The sequence below is a fragment of the Schistocerca nitens genome, chromosome 4 (genome assembly GCF_023898315.1).
Source record: "Schistocerca nitens isolate TAMUIC-IGC-003100 chromosome 4, iqSchNite1.1, whole genome shotgun sequence".
Lineage (NCBI taxonomy): Eukaryota > Metazoa > Arthropoda > Insecta > Orthoptera > Acrididae > Schistocerca > Schistocerca nitens.
This window is the reverse complement of record NC_064617.1, coordinates 567,625,691-567,649,491: the sequence shown is the minus strand read 5'-3', so window position 1 is coordinate 567,649,491 and position 23,801 is coordinate 567,625,691. Positions and strand designations below refer to the sequence as shown.

Genomic DNA, 23,801 nt, shown 5'->3' with positions numbered 1-23,801 from the left:
TTTTGCCTAAGTTTAGGTTCATAATTTTTGTATGGGGGTTTCTTAATTCAACTTATATACTGAACTCACAGTAACAAAACTGTAAATTTCTCACTAGCCATATCAATTTTATTATTCTAAAAACCTTAAAATTTGCTCCTGCAATACTAAATTTATTTTTACCATATTAGTGAAATAAAATATCTTGCCAACATTCCTCCCCAAATTCAGAAAACAAAGTGGAATTCAGGTATTGTAAAGTTTCACTGTTGAGTTCATTAGCTTACATCCCTTTCACTGTAATTTTCTTCAGCTTCTTTCCCTTGGAGAGTCTTAATTTTTCGTTTTATCATTAATATTAAAATTCTGAAGATTTCATTTCTCTCCTACCCAAACCTCACAGCTCATATGCTGGGTTGTGTCTTAAGTTAGTTTGATTTGCTCACACGTACCATATGTAGTGCCAAAACACCCTGCACCTGCTCTGCCCCCAGGCTAACAGCTGCCTAACTGCCCCTACAGCATAGAGGTCCACAACCTGACTTGACACTGGATATGTCCGTTTGTGTGTAGGCCTGACATTCAATGGAACAGCGTGGTGGTGTTTACAAGCTATGGTAAGCAAGAAGGATAAAATTCCCAACATCTTATGTTTTACTATCATAAGGGGAAAACTGCCTACAATGCCAGAAGATGATTTGTGCTGTATACAGGAACAATGCAGTAACAGCTCAATCATGCCAAACGTTGTACAGTCAATTTCGAGCTGGTAATTTCCCCCTAAACAGACAAACCTATTTGGATGGCCAGTGGTTACGGACATGGTACAGCTTAATGACATGACAATGCTCCATGAATGGCAGCGTGGGCGTTGGCAATGGAGCTCTTTCACTCTTGCTACTGTAGCCAGGAATTTCAGGAAGCTGGGTTACATAAATACTTGCAATGTATGGGTTTCTCGTGAACTGAGTGAAGCGAATTTGATTTAGTGTGTGTTATCTGTAACTCCTTAAGGAGACAATCAGAATGCTTCTTTCCTTGAACACCTGGTAACTGGTGATGGGAAGTGGATTATGTACAACACTGTTCAGATGAGTAAATCAAGGCACAAAACAGGGCAGCCACCACTATCAGTTCCTAATTCAGGACTGCACCTGAGGTAAGATTAGCCATCCATCTGGCGAGATTGTGGAGGCATCCTGTACTTCGAACTTCTTCCGAATGAGATTATCACTTCCGAGAAACACAGTTCACAATTTTATCGTCTCAAGGCGGCCACTGATAAATGACCGGACTTTAAACGTTATGTCCTTAACACAACACCACACCACACACCTCTATAGTGACCTGCATTCTTTTGAGTGGGATGTGCTACCCCAAAAATTGTACTCACCAGACACTGCCCCATCCCAGTCATCTTTTCTGCTCCTGACAGTACTTCCTAAATGGTAAACACGTCACCTCGAAGGAGACACACATTTTGAAAGAATGACGTTTATAAGCTCCCTGAGAAATGGCAACATATAGTCTATAACAATGGTGTTGGTTTGTTTACAAAACCAATCTCCTTTATTTAGTTACATTGTGCAAGACCTTGGGTGTGATGTGAGTAAGCAGACAGGCCTAGAATAATCTGTTGTAGCTGTTCTGTGGAGAGTTAGGTTCTAGGGCATCTTTGTGACTGCACTATAATACAAAGCAAATTAACTTCTGAGACAACCCAATAGTAATATTCTCACTCAGATGCCTGCTAATGTATGTACATAATGATTTGATTGTTTAGTTGAAGGTAAGGAATGAAACAACGAAGTTATCAGTCTTTCAGACAAGGGTTCTTTCATCTGGATGTTCAAAGGCTATGTGGTCATATGAGAAAGTATGTAGCAGTGGTGGAAGTGTGGTCCTGAAGGCAATACAAATGTTGCAGATTAAGCCAGTATGTACTCTAGAGCAAACAAATGGTCTCTTCACAGCTAAGTGAGGCATGAGAAACCCCACCTATATTCGACCCCTGCCTACCGATTAAGGTTGAAGACAGCTGCAGAGTGCATGAAATACAGAGAAGTAAAAGGGAAGAGGTTGAAAATATAATGGACATCAGGTGGATTGTCAATAATAAAACAAGTTAGTGACACACATTGGCAGTTGTGGAGTAGGAGGAGGAGGCAGTTGTGGAGTAGGAGTAGGAGGAGGAGGCAGTTGTGGAGTAGGAGTAGGAGGAGGAGGCAGTTGTGGAGGTGGAGTAGGAGTAGGAGGCAGTTGTGGAGGTGGAGTAGGAGGAGGAGGCAGTTGTGGAGGTGGAGTAGGAGGAGGAGGCAGTTGTGGAGGTGGAGTAGGAGGAGGAGGCAGTTGTGGAGGTGGAGTAGGAGGAGGAGGCAGTTGTGGAGGTGGAGTAGGAGGAGGAGGCAGTTGTGGAGGTGGAGTAGGAGGAGGAGGCAGTTGTGGAGGTGGAGTAGGAGGAGGAGGCAGTTGTGGAGGTGGAGTAGGAGGAGGAGGCAGTTGTGGAGGTGGAGTAGGAGGAGGAGGCAGTTGTGGAGGTGGAGTAGGAGGAGGAGGCAGTTGTGGAGGTGGAGTAGGAGGAGGAGGCAGTTGTGGAGGTGGAGTAGGAGGAGGAGGCAGTTGTGGAGGTGGAGTAGGAGGAGGAGGCAGTTGTGGAGGTGGAGTAGGAGGAGGAGGCAGTTGTGGAGGTGGAGTAGGAGGAGGAGGCAGTTGTGGAGGTGGAGTAGGAGGAGGAGGCAGTTGTGGAGGTGGAGTAGGAGGAGGAGGCAGTTGTGGAGGTGGAGTAGGAGGAGGAGGCAGTTGTGGAGGTGGAGTAGGAGGAGGAGGCAGTTGTGGAGGTGGAGTAGGAGGAGGAGGCAGTTGTGGAGGTGGAGTAGGAGGAGGAGGCAGTTGTGGAGGTGGAGTAGGAGGAGGAGGCAGTTGTGGAGGTGGAGTAGGAGGAGGAGGCAGTTGTGGAGGTGGAGTAGGAGGAGGAGGCAGTTGTGGAGGTGGAGTAGGAGGAGGAGGCAGTTGTGGAGGTGGAGTAGGAGGAGGAGGCAGTTGTGGAGGTGGAGTAGGAGGAGGAGGCAGTTGTGGAGGTGGAGTAGGAGGAGGAGGCAGTTGTGGAGGTGGAGTAGGAGGAGGAGGCAGTTGTGGAGGTGGAGTAGGAGGAGGAGGCAGTTGTGGAGGTGGAGTAGGAGGAGGAGGCAGTTGTGGAGGTGGAGTAGGAGGAGGAGGCAGTTGTGGAGGTGGAGTAGGAGGAGGAGGCAGTTGTGGAGGTGGAGTAGGAGGAGGAGGCAGTTGTGGAGGTGGAGTAGGAGGAGGAGGCAGTTGTGGAGGTGGAGTAGGAGGAGGAGGCAGTTGTGGAGGTGGAGTAGGAGGAGGAGGCAGTTGTGGAGGTGGAGTAGGAGGAGGAGGCAGTTGTGGAGGTGGAGTAGGAGGAGGAGGCAGTTGTGGAGGTGGAGTAGGAGGAGGAGGCAGTTGTGGAGGTGGAGTAGGAGGAGGAGGCAGTTGTGGAGGTGGAGTAGGAGGAGGAGGCAGTTGTGGAGGTGGAGTAGGAGGAGGAGGCAGTTGTGGAGGTGGAGTAGGAGGAGGAGGCAGTTGTGGAGGTGGAGTAGGAGGAGGAGGCAGTTGTGGAGGTGGAGTAGGAGGAGGAGGCAGTTGTGGAGGTGGAGTAGGAGGAGGAGGCAGTTGTGGAGGTGGAGTAGGAGGAGGAGGCAGTTGTGGAGGTGGAGTAGGAGGAGGAGGCAGTTGTGGAGGTGGAGTAGGAGGAGGAGGCAGTTGTGGAGGTGGAGTAGGAGGAGGAGGCAGTTGTGGAGGTGGAGTAGGAGGAGGAGGCAGTTGTGGAGGTGGAGTAGGAGGAGGAGGCAGTTGTGGAGGTGGAGTAGGAGGAGGAGGCAGTTGTGGAGGTGGAGTAGGAGGAGGAGGCAGTTGTGGAGTAGGAGGAGGAGGAGGAGGCAGTTGTGGAGTAGGAGGAGGAGGAGGAGGCAGTTGTGGAGTAGGAGGAGGAGGAGGAGGCAGTTGTGGAGTAGGAGGAGGAGGCAGTTGTGGAGTAGGAGGAGGAGGCAGTTGTGGAGTAGGAGGAGGAGGCAGTTGTGGAGTAGGAGGAGGAGGCAGTTGTGGAGTAGGAGGAGGAGGCAGTTGTGGAGTAGGAGGAGGAGGCAGTTGTGGAGTAGGAGGAGGAGGCAGTTGTGGAGTAGGAGGAGGAGGCAGTTGTGGAGTAGGAGGAGGAGGCAGTTGTGGAGTAGGAGGAGGAGGCAGTTGTGGAGTAGGAGGAGGAGGCAGTTGTGGAGTAGGAGGAGGAGGCAGTTGTGGAGTAGGAGGAGGAGGCAGTTGTGGAGTAGGAGGAGGAGGCAGTTGTGGAGTAGGAGGAGGAGGCAGTTGTGGAGTAGGAGGAGGAGGCAGTTGTGGAGTAGGAGGAGGAGGCAGTTGTGGAGTAGGAGGAGGAGGCAGTTGTGGAGTAGGAGGAGGAGGCAGTTGTGGAGTAGGAGGAGGAGGCAGTTGTGGAGTAGGAGGAGGAGGCAGTTGTGGAGTAGGAGGAGGAGGCAGTTGTGGAGTAGGAGGAGGAGGCAGTTGTGGAGTAGGAGGAGGAGGCAGTTGTGGAGTAGGAGGAGGAGGCAGTTGTGGAGTAGGAGGAGGAGGCAGTTGTGGAGTAGGAGGAGGAGGCAGTTGTGGAGTAGGAGGAGGAGGCAGTTGTGGAGTAGGAGGAGGAGGCAGTTGTGGAGTAGGAGGAGGAGGCAGTTGTGGAGTAGGAGGAGGAGGCAGTTGTGGAGTAGGAGGAGGAGGCAGTTGTGGAGTAGGAGGAGGAGGCAGTTGTGGAGTAGGAGGAGGAGGCAGTTGTGGAGTAGGAGGAGGAGGCAGTTGTGGAGTAGGAGGAGGAGGCAGTTGTGGAGTAGGAGGAGGAGGCAGTTGTGGAGTAGGAGGAGGAGGCAGTTGTGGAGTAGGAGGAGGAGGCAGTTGTGGAGTAGGAGGAGGCAGTTGTGGAGTAGGAGGAGGCAGTTGTGGAGTAGGAGGAGGCAGTTGTGGAGTAGGAGGGGGGGGCCTAAAACAAGAAACAGGGTGTGGCAGAAAAATGAAGCAAACTGCCTGAAAGCAATTTGAACTGAAGAAATGAGGGATGATGCTTCCAGCGAAGGAGGCAGTATTGAATGTTCCGTGACCAAGATGCTGCAAATACCAACCACTATGCCACTGTCCCAAAGGTAGTTAAAAAACTGCATCTGAGAATAAAAGCCACCGTTACTGAAAAATCTAAGAACAGTTCAATTTTCATGAGTTGCCAACCAACATGAGTCAATCGTTTTGGAAAATGATGCTTAGCACAGAACCTGAAGGAGGGGGCCAGCCATCAGGAAACGAGCTGTGGCCAGTTAGGTTTCACAAGCACAATGTGTGGATGTCTTGTTACTTAGAATTGAACTATGACTACTTCTAGTATGATCAATGCAGAGGCAATGTACTGGTGGGAGTGGGGGGTGCAAGTAATCGTCTCTCTAACATAATAGTCATCCAGTTCATTCCCTTGGAAATGCACATGACTGGAGCAAAAGAAAGACTACCTGATGACACACATGATTAAGTTCACAGGGGTCATGAATAGTAAGTATCACACAGTAAAAAGAGAAACGTTAGTGACTTGGTCAACAGTCTCCAGGCCAATGACAAAGTATTAAAAAGGCATCAAGCGAGGCCAGTGTAACAAAATGGAGGGTTCTTTCACGAGTTTCTGACCAGCGTGAAATGAAAAGCATAACCTGTCCTAGCCAGGCTTTAGAACTATCAGCGTAAAAGATTGCAGCAACTTTATACTCCTTAAGAATGAAGCAACAAATGGTGGTAGATTATGGGAGTGACATTTTATGTCCCTGGAACAGATCGTCCTAATCCTTGGTCTTGGTACGAACCAAGCAAGGTGTTCAACAAAACACTGGAATTACATTCTAACATGGGTAAGATTAGGCCCTGGCTGAGGACTGTGAGGTGCAATTCCATCTGAGGGCAGATGTCAGGTGGTGTGTGTCCTTTTACAGAAAAAGCGAAGGATAAGTTCGATGATAAGGAAATTGTCAAATGTTAATTGCCTACGTGGGGAATAGTTTCTATAATCTGAAGAGGGAAGGTCCCCACTTCGGTGGAGAGACCACAGGAGAAGTCCACAAGGCACCAGTGGTCAATCAAACTTTGCAATGGTGGACTGAGTAACAATTTTGAAGCCGAAGGTGCCACTGAGCCACAAATGTATCATCAAATTGTGAATGTAATCAACCCCGTACCGTATTGTGAGATGAAGCACTGAACAATTCATTATATAATTTGGCATGAAGACGGACGAAGTAAGGAACTGTCTTCAATTTCTCAATTAAGCATCCAAGAAGGCGTCACGTGAGATCGATGCCTTTGGCGTCACGTGAGACCGATGCCTTTGCAATGTAGGTCTCCAGACATTCAACAAAAGTTATCAGTACAGATACCATCCTGAAAGGGGAGATCCAGTAGAGTTTTGGATCTTTAGTACAAACCAAGCGAGGTGTGCAATACCCACAACTGGGATGAAGATACATACGCTCCTAGAGAAGAAATTTAACATCTTGGTCCACCATGGAGCTGGTAATGGAGGGGACCTGTAGAAAGGGGAAAAGCAATTCTGGCAGCATAGCAGTTTGAATTTGAAATCTTGCATAACCTCGTTGATAGTGTGACAAGTGGGGGCGGAGGTAACAGCAGAGGCATACTATTGCGAGTTCGCTCTCAAAAGTACCCAATGTGGTCATCTGTCCGTCAGACAGTGGAAAGGAAGCAACAGGATCACCAGAAACTAGCAAAGGTTGTCATATAGAGACAAATGTAGCAAAGCCATGAGAATGTGAGAAGAGACTGTTAGGTAGATAGATGGAAAGGACCCATAGGTAGCACGAAGTGAGTAAAGTGCCATGATTTAAAAGAGAAAGGTCATGGTCATTCTATTACAAATTTCCTACCAGACAAGGGATACTTTCCCAGAGGGAATGGGGTGCACTGTGATTATGGGTGTCCCCATTGAAGTGTCCTAATTTTGTGACAAGACTGCCACATTAAAATGGCCATTATTGCAATTTGATACATTTTGTACACTGAACATCCAGTGCCACCTATTTCAATCAACAGCTCTCCCCATGAGCACCACCCAGTCACAGCAAATGTCTGGCACGGTTGCCACTGCCAGGAGTCTTAATGCCCCAAGGAGGCAGGCATTTACTTCTTGGGAGGTATGAGGAGCTGGCAGTTCAGGCTCATCAGTGTGATTCCTACACTTAATTGAAAGGCACATAATGACACCACCATGTCTGGCTATTACTTTGGCTGTCTAGCGCATAGGGAGTCCATACTGGTAATGTACACAGGTAATCGTTAACATTACAGGCAGTAGGCACTAAAAGTATTCCCCAGTCAAGCCACACTGCAGGAAAGATTTGGCAAGTTGAGGTCAAACAGCCTGAATGGGACCAAAAATTACTTCCTCCATGCTCGTCATGCACATATTCACTGAGGAGTCTTGAGCCCTCTGGGGGGTTGTCACCTAATGCAGCATTGCACTGATCTGTTCTGTGCAAGACTCATCCCTGCACGACTACTGGAACATATGCCCTTTTGAAACTGCTCACTTTAATGAAGCCTGTCTCCCTCTCCCTCTCTCTCTCTCTCTCTCTCTCTCTCTCTCTCTCTCTCTCTCTATAGTTTTACCCTCAACCCTCCCATTGCTTTTATCTTTAGTGTGCATCCGAAAAACTTACTTATTTTCTCAACTTTACTGCAACTGTGTTTCATGTATGCAACAATAAAATAGGGCAGACACTAAATAATAATTGAAATATGCCCATAGACAAATCAAAACTAAGTGATAAATGCACCTATTAAAGGAAGCAGACAGGAATGATTTCTACTGAGCTGTTGCATCTTACATTGTATCCTTTCCCAGCTTCTCTTGTTTTATCAACTGCTGAACGTTTAAAATGGAGCAGGGAGTGGTGGTAAATTGAAGCAAAATCTTCATACTTACCAGATATGACAGCAAGCTGTGAACTGGTAGTCAGTAAACAGAATTATTTTAAGAGAGCCACTAAAGACAAACAGACACGCTTGAAATTGCTTACTCCTTTGACAAGGGAAGGAGAGTGAAAGATTCTGGGCAAAATGAATGATGTGTTTAACAGGGTGTATACACGGACAAGGAAAAAAAAATTCCCAGATTTTTCCCATTAAAAATACACTTTCTCCCAGGAGAAAAAACACCTTTTCCGTGTTAAGCGACAGTTTTTCCCTCAGAACTGCAATACTTATCAATCCTTTGAATGATTATGGTTTAATACACGGGCGTAGAATTTCCCAGCACTTTAGAAAACGAAACTCGGGGGGAAAAAAGGCACGTTTTGGAAATATCTGATGTGCAGCAACATGTACGCTGCGTGTTTTTGTATTACGAAAGTATACATTGGAATTCCACCAAACACCACATGTTACTTCCAAAATCATTGAAATCGAGATTGCAATGCACTTTTGTAAGCCAGTCGTAGCTCATGTCACATGATGTCACCAGCCGATGGCAGCGGATATTAAGAGCATAGGACACGTGTTGTGGTCAGCCAACAGCAACATCACTGTTAAGTAGCATGAACAAACAAACAGGGAAAGTTAATAGTTTAAATTAATATACATAGTGTTGCTACAATAAAAGCAAATCTTTCAAATGTTGGTCTCTAAGGTTAATAAGCTGCAAAAGAAGCTAAGCTTTGCCATATAATGTTGATCTTTTTTGCGCTTTACACTTAAGATATATCACACAAATGTGGCAGTAAAATTTTTAATAATGACGTAAATGTCCAAATCTTCAGGGTTCGAAATAATTCTAAATGGCTCGTCATCAAAGAGTTTATTTTTAAATGAGAGTCAAACACACACTCATTTAATACATTCATGGTACATTCTCACACATAGTTCAACTTATGTGAAAGGATATTTACTTTGAAAGTAACGCTTTCCAAACCACCATTCGCAATATTTTCCCGCGACCTGTTAGAAATAGGTTCGTTTCAGCAATTGCCAGAGAGCGCAGATAACAGGCGGCACCATGCTTGCGAAGCTGTCATGACATAGGAAGCCCGTAAGTACATGTGTGTAAAACATTAAAATATCATACATTATGTCTTGAAAGAAACACGACATCAGAGGATACTTCAAGAGCATCGGAATTGCGTGAACTGTACTAAAATGTACACATTTCAAGTTCATACTTAAAGTGCACATTCTAGAAGATGAAAACGTGCACTTTAAATGCAGTGAACAGTTGAAACTGGCCAGTACTGTGGAATAAACAATTTGTTTCAAATATATGGACTGCCTCTGCAGAAAAGGTTAATAAAGTCAAATTTCTTTAGCAGACAAAAAGAACATTGTTCTGCAAGGTGATTAATGCTCGACTGTCAAAGGTGGAAATAAAATCTGAAACTAGTAACATATTTCAGCCTTCTGTAATTATGTGAACGTATTTTAATTCACTTGTTAGCTCCTGGCTACAGATATCTGTTTTGTTTTCATTTTACGTGAGAGTAAACCAACAGGAAACAGCAAAATCACTAAATGTAAATACGGGTCACGTGGAGACTACCCAATATAACTCAGACTGCTCTGTGCAACAGCCCCCGGACCTACAATATTTGCTAACCGGGTCATTACTACATAAAATCGAATTTTCAAAAATATGTTCATCTTGTAGTGCACATCTTTTTGATAAGTCTGAAACATAAAACATGTGTTCAAGTAAATTTAAGACATGTTATTTGGTCTTAAGTGTGCCAAAGGGCAGTTCAGTGCAGTGCCACACCTCTTCATACAGCATTCTTCTATCGCACGTCACTGTATTTCGTGCTCTGTGGAATTGAAACGTGTATATTTTGTAATGGATGCCATCAAACTATATTCAGGACAGTTTAATTGAAATGTCCTGTGGTGCCTTTCCTGTTCCCAGTCTGCCGGTTGGCAGCCTGCCCCTCTTTAAAACATCTAGCAATTAATAGCGGATGGGATTATTTGTAATTGGGAGAACAAGAATTCTCTTCACTGCCTATTAGCTAATAACTTGCTGTTTTGTTTGACACAAAATTAAATATAGGATACATAAAACCAATGAAGACAAGAGACAAGCAAGAACGTACACATTTCTTCAATCCTTAGCTCCTAGATTTTTTCCTCTCTAATCTTGCTACAGCTTTACATGGCGTGCTTTACTTTCTGGGAAAGAATTTATTACCTAAAAGTTCGTCAAACGTTTTGCTACATGAAAAATGTAAATGTCGTTATCTAATACTGAAAAAAGCTGTTAATACAAGTAATACCCAAGACTGGTGTGGTTTCTCGATTTGATTACGTCTATTTTGTCACTGTCTGCTAGATAAAATAAAATAGGCCTTTCTAATATTGCAGCAATTTTGTAACACACGTCAAACGAGACTGTTTTGGCACAAATGTTCATTTTTGTAACACGACAGAATATAATTCACGAAGCACCAATATAGAATGCCTATTAGGCCTACTACAAGCAAAAAGCTTTGTCAGAAAATAGTTTCACATTTCATTCATACGCACCAGTTTCTCAAGCATGAGCTCGAAAAGCAGTATTACAAAATTTTTATATAAATTTGGAATCTTTTTATTCTTCCATAATTTGCATGTCGTCTCCATTTCTTCTTCTTCTTCCTTGTTCTAACGAACGATCTTGTCATCACCAATTCTGTAGCTACTCCTGCCATTGTCAAAATTTGTTCGGCGATTGACTTCACTAACACTACCAGAATCACAGGTCCAGTCATCCCGCAATTATTGTCCGGTTAGGCGTTATTACATGTTCGCACAACATGTTTTCCGCGTTACTTCTATAGTAGAACTTAAGCGACTGCTAGCTGGGGACTGCTCAACTGGTCCTTACTAGTGTAGCGATCTGGCCAAAAATTTTCTGTCAAAATTTCGTTTTCTTGGATACACCTAGAAGAAAATATGTTATCTTTCTCACCTGTTATTCCCGTTAGTCGTTTATTTCCATTCTGGCAGTCTGAATGTATGGATTTCACTAGTAATTATAACAACGCTGATCATTCTCAAACCCAATCAACCACATAGACAGCGATTGGCACTCGTCCATTCGGCATTACTCTGCTCAGCTCTTATAGGCCTGTTCCCTTTCGTCTGCGGAAAGTTTATTTCTAGTTGTGACGAGGATTCTCCTGACAGATATCATGTACACTATGCACAGATATAAAAATCATCTAATGATTCATTCAGAAATCAACTTAAAACGTGTTCAAAATTTTCAAAAACCGACAGGGATGCGTTTCAAAATAACATGAATAACAGACGAACGGGCACTGGATGGTAGGCGCTTTGTGAAACAAGTTTCTCTTCCTCAAGAATACGAATCTGGTGCCCCCTTTTCCCCGACAGCATCTAGCTGCTGCTTGCACAGCGAACAGCCACATTCCTGTAGCCAGAAGTGGGAGAATTGCGCATGCACATGGGCCCACTCATAACTGCTAAAATCAATCTAACGAACAGTTGTGACTTCACACTCATCGGAGGCAATTTGTTGGTATGTAGCACTGCATAGTCTTCCTAAAGCCTTTGACACATTTTGCTGTTAGATGTTTGCAGGAGCACTGTGTGTCACTGTTGTATATGGCGCATTTCCTTTGCAATTTAAGTTATTTTCGGTTTTCTCTCTTGTTTATGTTTTATTGTTCAAGTATTATTCTGCAGTAGCGGGATACAGTAATATCCTCTGTTGGAATATCGGTTCTCACCAGTCAAAATTACACAAATGTAACAAAACTGGAACAATGAAAAATTCCCAGAATTCTAAAAATCCTCGGGTTTTTCCCAGTTTCCTCCCAGACGAAAAAAATTCCCAAGTTTTTCTCTGATCTCCCAGTTGTCCCGAGTCGTATACACCCTGGTTTGAACTTTAAAAAAAATTGTTGAAAATAAAGGAAGTTAAAATATGATAATGTTGTGCTTAGCAACTGGATGCATTATGATTTCAGTCACTGTTCAACAACAACACCACCAATGCAAGTGTAGAAGCTGGCAGAGAAGAAGAAACTTATAATTACCTGAAGGAGTAAACAATCCCAAGCAGTAACAGGAAAATAGCAGATGCTTCTTTTTAAGAAACAATGTGGAAATGTTACGAAGTGACAACAGTTTCACCATGACCTGCTAAGTAACACTGTATTAGGCAAAGAATCACAAATTCTTTTGTGAAACACTATTTTCATTATGACATACACTAAATACAGTATATTCAAAATAAAACTCCCTGGCAGTTTAGAACTGTGTCCCAGACGGACCTGAAGTTGCTGTCTTCACCTTTGCAGGCGAACACTGAACTGACTCACCCATCAAAGCCCAATTCACGACATGCTCTCACATTTTTACTTTCACTACTATCTTTTCTCCTACCATCACAGCTCCACCCATTTATGATTAATTGCTTCTGAAATGAGAGAAAGTTCGTTTGTATAGTCCGCTTAGTGTCACACTTAACGAAACAAGTCCACATGCCTTTACACTGTTCAGCCACGTTAATAGGTATTGTATTTGCAACGACAAGGCACAACCTCTGCCAGGTTAGAATTTGTGCTATGATTATAAACTTGAACCATATCAGTGTCTTCCACAGTGGAACAATTTTCGAAGACCAAATTCAGTATTTCAGCTTCCTCTGTCATCTTTCATTTCATTGCCAGCATGGTCACTGAGCGACTGAATGGAAGACTTCTATCCAATTGCTGACTTTACAAATTGCCAGAATTTCTCAGAATTTCAGTTGCATTGTTCAGCAACATCTCATTTTCAAATTCACTGAATTCTCTCTCAGTCCACATCTGCTTCCTCGTTGTTAACATGCTAATTAATCAGATACAATGCAGTTTCTTCCATGTCATTTTTGCTAATGAAAAAATTAACATTCCTTGTAGATTCTCTTCACTGGTGCTCTAAATGTAACTTATGCCCTCTTCTATGTTAACCAATTTGTTACATTTGTATTTATTACTTGCTATGTGGTCAAAGATATTGCCCTCTTGAGTAACATCACTACCTGCTTCATATTTGAGACTAGTTTCTCCTGAATATCCATCCCTGGTACAACTTTTAACACTTGACATTATACAGGGTGTTCAGAAATTCCCATTATAAATTTATAGGACTTTTAAGGGGAGTAAGTGCATAATATTTTGAATAGAAATCCATGTCCAGAAACAAAGTTTTCAATTCAGATGCTTAACTCCTCCACTTTGGCTTGGGGAATTGAATAAGGCATGACGCAGTACAATTATTAGGTAAAAATTGTAAAGGAAACATGAAGCATTAATTTGCTACTCAATCTTTTTTTTTTGTAATAACAGGTTTTACATGTTAACATATACTGTGCATACAGAACAGTATTGATGCTTTACAACAGCAGCTTGATGTGATGACCAACAACATCATTACAAATACTGTAACTACAAAGCATGTTCTGGTACACAATCTCCAACCCACATGATGTGGTGGGCCTTTAGTTTCTAGTGGAGCAGCCAGTACTCTTGTGAGCATATCTTCCTCTGTCACTACAGGAGTCTGTAATTGAACTTTGCTTACACCACCCGAGAAAGTAGTCCATTGGAGTTTAATCTGGCAGTTACACAGTTGGACCACCTCGGCCTATCCATCTTTCCCCACATTGTCTGTTGATGTGTCTCCTAACCACACGTGAGAAGTTGAGGTGGTGCACCACCGTACTGAAACCACGTTTCCTGACAGACATTCAATGACCCAGTTTCCTAGAATTGGTCCAATACGTTTTGTAGGAAGATCAAGTATGCAGTACCAGTTAGGTAGTGTGGAAGGAGCTGTGGCCCAATCACACAACCATCCTGCATCAAGGCAGGCATTAAGTGATATCTGAAGACCATCTGATGAAGCACCCAACATCCTGTCTACCCCATTGCATAACATGGCAAGAGATTCAGACTTTTCTCTCGGCAGACATGGACATGTTACTCATCTGAATTTTAACAGTCATAGAACAGAAACAGTGTTTCTAGACATGGGTTCCTATTCAAAATAGTATGTAATCACCCCACTAAGTCCTAAAGTTTCTAACAGGCATTTCTGGACGCTCTTCATAGTTAGCAAATTGGAGTCTTACTATTACAATAGCATGAACACGAAATTTCCCATTCTCTAAATTCAGTCTGAAGAGCTCTGCCACTACAGCTGCTGATGCAGGTAGTGTGTAGCGGCATTGAATTACCATGTTTGACCCACATTTGAGGCTTACGTTCACCATTTCACATTCAGATTCCATTATAACATCACAATACAAGGCGTTTCAAAATATACAGGTTTTAAGGCTTAGTAGCATTTATTGCATTTAACTTACAATTATAAACAATACATCAAGTGGAAGAGAAACTATAATAGTTTTTCTTAAAAGTGTTCAATGTGAGCACCATCGTCACACATCGAGTCAATAGGCAAGTTTTTCTAAAATCCTGAACACTGTATATAGTACTTGTCCCAACAATGCTGTTTCTGATGTCAGGTCACTTGGTAGCAGAGAAATAATCATCATCCCTTATGAACCCCCAAAGGCAAAAAAAATCACATTGGGTCAGATCATGTGTGAACATTAAGGTAATATAAAACGAGCTGTGTCATCCAGCGCCTTGCGGCCAACCCAGCGGTCGGGTACATCTTTCAATCAGTTGCGTGCTGAGTTATGCCAGTGAGATGGCACACCATTTTGCTGACAAAATTCTGCATTTCAGTTTCTTCCAGTTGGGGAAAGAGTCATAGTTCTAGAGCATCAAGATGAGAAACACCTGTTACAGTTGCTTCACCAGCAGTCTCATTGCCACTGCACCATTTTGTGAGGATTTGCTGAGGCGCGCACACACACACACACACACACACACACACACACACACACACACACACACACACACACACACACACACCATTCACATTTCCATTTATGTGAAACGTCTATTGACCACTGAAGACTACACGATCCACGAAAATCTTCATCCCATGCAACAAAATTTTATTTGCAAAGTTGGCAGGTAAACTGTAGTATGTAGCTTTCAGAGCTTGTAAGAACTGGGAACGATAAGGACAAACTGATTTCTTGGAGCTACGTGTGAAAGATTCTCGCTCGTTCAACACATTCTTCAGTCGCTCTTCGTCATTCCATGAACTTCCCTTTACGCCTGGGTATACAAACAAATTTGAGTTGCTCTTTCATTTGACATGTTATTTATAATTTTAAAAGTTGAGTATAATAAACACTACCAAACGAAGCCCATATATTCATTTTCAAACACCTGTATACCTTGTTTATGACAAATACTCCACCACCATTGTCATCTGGCCTCCTTGCTATGTGTGTAAATCCGAATATGAATTAGTGTTTCTCTACTGTTTACTTCTGAACCCCTGCCATTTTCTGTTGCTAGTAGTATGAACATCAGTAGATTTGTTAAGTGAGAAATTCTGGGAATTGCCAGGTATAATCCAGCAGTTTACCATTATAATGAAGGACTTAAATGTGTGTTGCTTGTCCTGTAGCTATCCCTCTATACTAGTTAAAAATGTTTTTTAGTTCCCACACTAAAATGGGTCAAGTTTCTAGTGTTTTGAGCAGAAAGACAGGATATTAAATCCCACTAAAGAATTGGCACTAAGCAAAGTCAGGAGAGCATTTATCACAGACATTTTTGCATGGTATGCACGTACAAACTCCACATCATTCAAAGTCCTTATTAATTTCTCCTGTGAGCAATTCCTTGGCATTTAGTCTTAGGAAGTTAGGGTGTGTGTTTCCACACAAAAATATACCAAGATTCTTTCAGTTATTGAAGTAATGACACCCATGTCAATGCTCTTCATTGTCCTACAATTTTATCTGATCTATCATGGGGGATGTTTGTCTTGCAGGGCCTGAAGAGGCAGCTAGTGTACTGTTCACAGACTGGATGATTGTTTCTCCTGCATCTTATTACTTTATCAATTCTCGTCTCTGTATTTGTTATCTGCACTTCAGCAGTCAAAATTTCCAAAGCAGTTCTTCATAACAGCATACACTTATCAATTTGAGACCAATACAATAACCTGGTAGTTGCAACCATCACAAAAAATTTTCTTTGAACACTTCTGTGGATAATATGTGCATAGTTATGGCCACAGGTTGACAGGTCTATTACATACTAGGAGCCAGAGGCAGTGCTGTAATGTGAGACTCCTGAGTACAGTACACACAGCTCAAAATTTGGTATTGCCATCTCTTAATTGCCCTCTACTGATTATCTCACTGCCCCATGTGACTGCAGGAATTAAAATCTCATCAAATGAAAGGCAGGGCAACTGTTTCTATCTTCCATATTTTGTAAGCAATTGCCAAATCACTGAAGGTGTGATTTGAGTAATGTGAAACTCAAAATTCTCACCTCATGCTCTATTTTTGCCATAAATAGGTTTTAAGTCAGGGTAAGAAGAAGATATAATCCTAAAATCTAATGCCAGTCTTAAGTGTTTCACAGTCTTTGGCTGTGGACCTGTTTTGGCGCAGGACTAAGAAGACAGATGTGACCTTCCTCTATTGACACCTTGCCCTCTTTGCTCCGAGATTGGTGCTCAAGGGTGACAGATCTTTTCTGCATTATTTTTTGACCATTCGTATCCATTGTTTACACCAGATGGTGGAGATGATTTTAAGAACTGGGGTACGTGTGTTGACAATTGTGACTTTCATGAAGTTTGTCCAGTCTACTGGATGGCAGCACTTTGACTTTCATTAATTCTGAATTTGACAAATGATCACTAATTTCTTCTCCTTTTTAAATACTATGCAAATTTGTGAATGTGGAGGACTCTCTTCCAAGCAATTTGCATAACAGCAGTTGTTTGCAAGGATGGTCATCTAAATAATCCACAGTTCTCAAATTTTGGCCCTGCTTTGCAGCGTGATGATGTGTGTCGTAACTGTTAAGTCGGGCTTTGTGCTGCATCTATTCAGTTTATCTTTTCTTATATTGCAGGATGAAGTTTGTGCATCTTACTGTTTCCCTCCCCCCCCCCCCCCCCCCTCTCTTAGCTCCTCATGTGACTGCGGTGTTAGAAAGCATTTATGACCGCAGTCTGACTTGCCTGGAGTAATATTCACTGTTATACCTCAACTTTTCACATCCTTAGCCATCTCAGGTTACGCAGCAATGGATACTTCAAGTTCATTACACTTTTACTTCAGGTTTATTTGCTCCATATGATGGAATCTTTTTATAATTTTAGAAGATTTTTTCTATTATAGAACAGGTATCAAGTAAGACTTTTTCCATGTCTCCTGGCATGTCCATTTCCCCATAGTGAAGCAAGAGTGAGGCAAACTAATTTTCAGCATTCTAATTTCGAAACCTGTATTAAGACATCCATTTAAGTATGACCAGAATGTGAAGTTTAATTTGCATATGCACAGTGGTTAATATGCATTGCTCCTCTCCGCGGCAGCACTTGCTTGACCTGCACACTGCAACTCAATTTGAAATTAAACATTCAGACGTGTGCACTGCACTTACTGTTTGTAAATAATGTGATTGCTGAACTCCTTACTTCTGAACCAGCTGAAATTTGACTACTTCAGGCTGTAAACATTATTATTATTATTATTATTATTATTATTATTATTATTATTATCTTTCCTTTCTCAGACCTTAGGTCTATTATTATTATTATTATTCTTTACTTTCTCAGACGTTAAGTCTGGTTAAAAATGAAAAGTGACGCGGACCTTGATCAGGCGTCACTTCCTTTTAACTGTATGGTATGTGTTATATTGCATTTAGGAACTTTCGGGTAATTGAACATGTATCAATAATTACTGATTTCTGTAATTGTATATATATGTTTGGATGTAGCTGTATTGCATTGATGTAATGGTGGATATTGTGTGGTATGACTCCTGTAGCTGATAGTATAATTGGTATGATGTCAACTTTATCCTGATGCCACATGTCTTTGACTTCCTCAGCCAGTTGGATGTATTTTTCAATTTTTTCTCCTGTTTTCTTTTGTATATTTGTTGTATTGGGTATGGATATTTCGATTAGTTGTGTTAATTTCTTCTTTTTATTGGTGAGTATGATGTCAGGTTTGTTATGTGGCGTTGTTTTATCTGTTATAATGGTTCTGTTCCAGTATAATTTGTATTCATCATTCTCCAGTACATTTTGTGGTGCATACTTGTATGTAGGAACGTGTTGTTTTATAAGTTTATGTTGTAAGGCAAGCTGTTGATGTATTATTTTTGCGACATTGTCATGTCTTCTGGGGTATTCTGTATTTGCTAGTATTGTACATCCGCTTGTGATGTGATCTACTGTTTCTATTTGTTGTTTACAAAGTCTGCATTTATCTGTTGTGGTATTAGGATCTTTAATAATATGCTTGCTGTAATACCTGGTGTTTATTGTTTGATCCTGTATTGCAATCATGAATCCTTCTGTCTCACTGTATATATTGCCTTTTCTTAGCCATGTGTTGGATGCGTCTTGATCGATGTGTGGCTGTGTTAGATGATACGGGTGCTTGCCATGAAGTGTTTTCTTTTTCCAATTTACTTTCTTCGTATCTGTTGATGTTATGTGGTCTAAAGGGTTGTAGAGGTGGTTATGAAATTGTAGTGGTGTAGCCGATGTATTTATATGAGTGATTGCTTTGTGTATTTTGCTAGTTTCTGCTCGTTCTATAAAGAATTTTCTTAAATTGTCTACCTGTCCATAATGTAGGTTTTTTATATCGATAAATCCCCTTCCTCCTTCCTTTCTGCTTAATGTGAATCTTTCTGTTGCTGAATGTATGTGATGTATTCTATATTTGTGGCATTGTGAGCGTGTAAGTGTATTGAGTGCTTCTAGGTCTGTGTTACTCCATTTCACTACTCCAAATGAGTAGGTCAATATTGGTATGGCATAAGTATTTATAGCTTTTGTCTTGTTTCTTGCTGTCAATTCTGTTTTCAGTATTTTTGTTAGTCTTTGTCTATATTTTTCTTTTAGTTCTTCTTTAATATTTGTATTATCTATTCCTATTTTTTGTCTGTATCCTAGATATTTATAGGCATCCGTTTTTTCCATCGCTTCTATGCAGTCGCTGTGGTTATCCAATATGTAATCTTCTTGTTTAGTGTGTTTTCCCTTGACTATGCTATTTTTCTTACATTTGTCTGTTCCAAAAGCCATACTTATATCATTGCTGAATACTTCTGTTATCTTTAGTAATTGGTTGAGTTGTTGATTTGTTGCTGCCAGTAGTTTTAGATCATCCATGTATAGCAAATGTGTGATTTTGTGTGGGTATGTTCCAGTAATATTGTATCCATAATTTGTATTGTTTAGCATGTTGGATAGTGGGTTCAGAGCAAGGCAGAACCAGAAAGGACTTAATGAGTCTCCTTGGTATATTCCACGCTTAATCTGTATTGGCTGTGATGTGATATTATTAGAGTTTGTTTGGATATTAAGTGTGGTTTTCCAGTTTTTCATAACTATGTTTAGGAACTGCATCAATTTAGGATCTACTTTGTATATTTCCAATATCTGTAGTAACCATGAGTGGGGTACACTATCAAAAGCTTTTTGGTAATCAATGTATGCGTAGTGTAGTGACCTTTGTTTAGTTTTAGCTTGATATGTCACCTCTGCATCTATTATCAGTTGCTCTTTACATCCTCGTGCTCCTTTGCAACAGCCTTTTTGTTCTTCATTTATAATTTTGTTCTGTGTTGTATGTGTCATTAATTTCTGTTTGATGATTGAAGTTAATATTTTGTAGATTGTTGGTAGGCATGTTATGGGGCGATATTTAGCTGGGTTTGCTGTGTCTGCTTGATCTTTAGGTTTCAGATAGGTTATTCCATGTGTAAGTGTATCAGGGAATGTGTATGGGTCTGCAATGTAACTGTTAAATAATTTAGTTAGATGTGAATGTGTTGAGGTGAACTTCTTTAGCCAGAAATTTGCTATTTTATCATTTCCAGGGGCTTTCCAATTGTGCGTAGAATTAATTGCTCGGGTGACTTCATGTTGCAAAATTATCACTTCGGGCATTTGTGGTTTCATCTTGTATGTGTCTGTTTCTGCTTGTATCCACCGTGCATGCCTGTTATGTTGTACCGGGTTTGACCATATGTTGCTCCAGAAGTGTTCCATGTCTGTTATGTTTGGTGGATTGTCTATTTTAATGTGTGTGTTATCTATTGTCTGGTAAAATTTCTTTTGGTTTGTGTTGAATGTTTGGTTTTGTTTCCTTCTATTTTCACTTTTTTTGTATCTTCTAAGTCGTTTGGCCAATGCTTGTAACTTCTGCTTCTTTTCATCTAATTGCTCCATTGCTTCTTGTTGTGAGATTTTACCTAACCTTTTTCGTTTTTTGTCTGATATTTCATTTCTTATAAATTGTGTTAGCTGTCCGATGTCTTTTCTCAGTTTTTCTATTCTGATCTGTAGCCTGTGTTGCCATGCTGGTTTTGTGGGTTTCTTCTGTGTGTTGGTTGGTTCTGATCTCTGCCTAGTGTGTATATTTAGTGTAGTGAGTGCTCCTACATAAACCAGTAGTTGTAACTCTTCCATTGTTGTATTTTCATTTATTTTGTTGTGTATGATTGTGTTGATAGTTGTTATTGTTGTTTCGACTTGTGGGTTATTTGGTGGTCTATGCAAGAATGGTCTAATGTCTGTATTTGTGTCTTTGTATTCTATATATGTCAGCTGAAATTTCTCTTCTATATCTAACATGTGTGTCACTTCATGTTCTATTTGTGCTTGTTCTGGTGGCTGTCTTAAGATGTCGTTTTCCTCTGATTGTTTAATTGATGTGTGTTGTTCTTTGTTTGTTTGCTCTGGGATGTTTGAGTCCATTACTGTATTTTCTTCTTCTTCTTCTGATTGCACATTATTTTGTTCTAGTATTTGTTGTACTTGTTGTTTGATGTTTTCTAATTCTGACTGGGGTATCCTGTTATTTTAGATTATTACACGGATCTGATCAGCTAGTCGTTGTTCTGTTAAAAATTTTAATTCTGGGTATCTGGTAATAAACGTTGTGTGTACTTGTGATCTGTATCCAGTTGTGATGGTTCCTAGGTTTGTTGCTTGGTAATAACAGAACATGAGGTGTCGATTAACTTCATCTGACCATCTCATCCTCTGTCTTTGTTTTCCTTCTAGGGTGGTTGCAGGAAGCATATCCTGCAAAACACCTCTATTTGGATTTAAATCATTTTCCAGTTGGCTAGCAGTGTCGTTACCATTGTGGGCGGGCATAGGGTTCAAGCGTCGTCCCCGACCATGACGGCGCTTGTCCGAGGCTTCTTTAGTTCTGTCCTGAACCAAGTAATCACACTAAAAGGGGGGTTAGCCCTATTAGTGGTTTGTTCTTTTCGTCGCCTTTTACGACTGGCAGAACATACCGGAGGCCTATTCTTTTCCCGGGCCTCCACGGGGGTTATTATTATTATTATTCTTATTATTATTATTATTATTATTATTATTGGCTAGACACAAGGCATTAAGTTGCCCTTATGTAATTACTGCTGTGTGTGCTGTCAATTCGTTCATTTGACTCTAGGCAAATAATGAAGCAATTTCTGGACTACTAGAAGTCGTAGCTACAATTTGGTGAAGACATTTTTTTAAAGGTATTTAGAATTTGGTACACAAATGTCTTACTTTTATTATCAGCTATGAACAACAAAAAGCACAACATGTGTGCAGTGGGTGAGCTGTGAGGGACCTTACAAAATTGTAATAGTAACAAACTAAAAAAAATTAGTTCTGAGTGAAATGAAATCATTTACTTTTTACCCCTCAAGAGGTAATTATCCCCATATTGGGAACCACTACTCTAGATACTATCAACTTTAAGATGGAGTGACTACTCTCGACACAATGTGGCTGTCACTTCCTGCCACCTGAAACTGAGGAACTAGGGACATGACTTTCGGAGAGCAGGTTTCTTTATCTAAAAATATAATCTTTATTTTTATTTGCTTCATTTATTATTTGCACAATGACAAATCCCCACCCAAATCCTCTAGTGCTGATATCTTTCCTCTGCCTCCTTTTAATTAATAATTCTGGCTTAAAACCTCAGCAGAAGGAGATACAATTTGTAGACAAAGTAACATTCACTAGCATGAAGTTAGTATGTTTAAATCTTCAAATGATTTATGCAAATATATCTATCTTCTAGCAAAGAGCGAAACATTTCCAAATTCAATGCTGTTGCTTTCTGCTGTTCTTCCTTTGAAGTTACATTATGATTGTGTAAAATGTAATTTTCCACAAAATTTGCCCATTATTTCTAACCTCACTAACCAAATGGTTAGTAACATCTCTTCCGTGTGAAGTCTAATATCCTGTCAGCAGAATCAATTTTCACTTTGCAGTTGAGTGCAAATTGATGTTTAACTTCCTGGCAGATTAAAACGGTGTGCTTGACCAGTACTGGAACCTAGTGACAGCTACTCAAGCACGGATCGTAATCTGTGCTCACGGCTTCCCTTCCACCAAGCAGAAAATGAGATACTGGCAGAATTTAACCACTGATCGTGAGTCATAATTTGGTAGCTCAGTCAACAGAACACTTTTCTGCAAAAGGCTAAGGTCCCACTTTCGAGTATAGCTCCGGCACAGTTCTAATCAGCATTCTTCTGCCTATGCCCATTCTGGCAACACACAATATCCTGTTGCAGAGTATGCCCTACACTGTGGACATACTAGCCTCTGATTAACCACATGTGCCATCTATATTCTTCCCCCAGACACCAATGTTTCGGGATTTGCAGGCAAGAACTGGCAGTTTAACGTCCTTGTTTCTTGTACCCACCTGGCCTTAATGTAATAAACTTCTCAGTCACTATAGTATAACCCCACATTTGCATTTCCAGAATTAACGTTTTTCCTGTCTTTTACAATTCTTATTCCCGTCAAATTTTCTATATTCACAATGTTAATTTGCACCTGATTCTACATTAACGTGTCAGTAATTTTATCACAATTTACATTTTATAGAACAATTTTTGTTGAGGAAAAAATGGCCGATTGACAAACTGATGCAGGCACTGCATTGGCCTTCACATAGCGTTTACATATGTTACATGGTTAACTTTCTTGACATCAAGGTGCTCTACTCAGCAGATCTGAATCGGTTGAAGTCTGAACAAATCACAATTTGTATCCTGCTGCTGCTGCCAACCACTAGTCAGTGTGGTGGTGGATGGGACTAACTGTTTTGATAGTTTGAAGAACATGCAACTTCTGAGGAACGTTCATTTGTTTCAAGTTGATACTAACTATCTTTCAGTATTGTGTGCTACAATAAGTAGTATCCTTCCTTTATTGTAGCCACATGGTTTTGGCATTAACTTTGCCCTTTGGTAATCATCATATGCAGAGGACATGCATTTCACAGTACTTTTAACTTGCTAATATACAGTAATTTCCTTTATGGTTCGTGCATACACTGTAAACAGTGTCGTTTGTGAGGTAAGGTTGACATGTTCGCAATGCTGACAAGCCTGTTCTTACAACTGACGTGAGTCAATTTCAATCGAGACAGCTACTCTCAACAACTTCCATGTAGAGAGTGTGCGTATCGTGTAGCGCGTTCAAAGCCTTGTGTCAAGTGATGGCGGTGTCAGTATTTTTTCTTGTTTTTGTTTTCTGTTGCAGTTTTAAGATTGAAAAAGCCAGTATTACCAAGAGAGACAGGAAAACCCTTTC

The 23,801-nt window shown here is 41.2% G+C and overlaps 1 protein-coding gene across 5 annotated transcripts in view; it reads right to left on the bottom strand.

The window, feature by feature from the left end:
* Positions 1–23,801, bottom strand: part of LOC126252926 (protein LSM14 homolog A) — a 156,864-nt gene that overhangs the window by 9,946 nt on the left and 123,117 nt on the right. The gene's annotated exons all lie outside the window — the stretch shown is intronic.